We start from the raw sequence: 1358 nt of genomic DNA on the forward strand, positions 1-1358 counted from the left end.
AACCTTCTTAAGCCACCTCATCCGAATAAATGAAGAGCAAAACCTCCTCCTTGTATTTTGCGATTTTTGGACCTCCAAGTTCGCCACCAATGGAAGGTGGCTCGGCTGAACAGTGCTGGTCGGGGGAGGAAGAAGCAGTATTTATAGCAGATGTATTAGTGGCGGTTCACATAAAAACGCCACTGAAAATAAGTATCACATGCGGTTCACATAGTTCAACCGCCAATGTAAATGTCTATTTACACTAACCGTTTATGTAAACAAGCCACCAGTGTAAATGGGCTTTACACTGGCAGTTGGCTAATGCAAACCGCCAGTGTAAATAGTCCGTTAACACTGGGCGATTTTCTTACACAAACCGCCAGTGTAAAGGCTTGTACACAGGCGGTCCTTGAGGCTGGCCCACACATTTCTCTCTATTGGCGCCACCTCTTTCTCATCCGCCGGTGAAAAAAAGGTGGCGGCAAGAAAAATCACAAGTGTACCAGTGGTACGTCAGTCATTCCCATTTTCTTTTCCTGTTTAACCGTACAAGTTCCTCTCCATTTCAGATGCACGCTAATCACTGTCCTTATTTGCAGTCCCTAAATGATCTTCATGTTGTTTTAGTTTCCTTTTGCTGCTGAAGAGTGAAGACTGAAAAACTCACACATGTGGGTCTTCCTTTCGAGGCCGTCGGGGTTCAATTTATTTATGTAAATCCTATAGCTACCTCCTGTCGGGCACCTACAGTGCCTTAGTATTACGAACATGGCACTATATATGTTTAAATACGGACTGCAATATGCATATGTGAACTATGAGATCTGTGTGTTTTCTTCTGGCTTAATTATTTATTCATTCGTCATGTTATCTTGCTGATAAATCATACCTACCATCATCTGTTTGCTGGTTTAACCGCACATTGTAATAATGTTTTTTTTACTGTCCTCTGTACTATATACAGAAAAGCCCATCAAAACTGTAGACAAATCCATAGACTGTGATTCAAAATCCAGAGATTAAAAAACAATTATAAGTACATTATGTTGCGGGCACGGCGGAGCGCGCCTACCAACCTAGTTTAAACCACCCATGAAAAAGATCAAGGATATCCCCAAGAGTTCTTAGTCAGCGTGTAAAATTGATGAGTTTTGTCTAACCAAATAAGCTTAAGGCATGTTTGGTCAGAATACTAACAAGATAAAAGACACTTTTGTAGTATCCACATATATAAGTCTGATTACCCAAGTAAACGAGCTAGATTATGCTATCTTTAGTTAATATATGAAGTTACTAAAATATATCTTCTATCGTTTGGTCAGCATCCCGAGCCGCGAGCTCGACCACCCGGGTTTGAACCCGGTGCCCCGTGTATT

Source organism: Miscanthus floridulus, chromosome 8 (assembly GCF_019320115.1).
Source record: "Miscanthus floridulus cultivar M001 chromosome 8, ASM1932011v1, whole genome shotgun sequence".
Taxonomy (NCBI): domain Eukaryota; kingdom Viridiplantae; phylum Streptophyta; class Magnoliopsida; order Poales; family Poaceae; genus Miscanthus; species Miscanthus floridulus.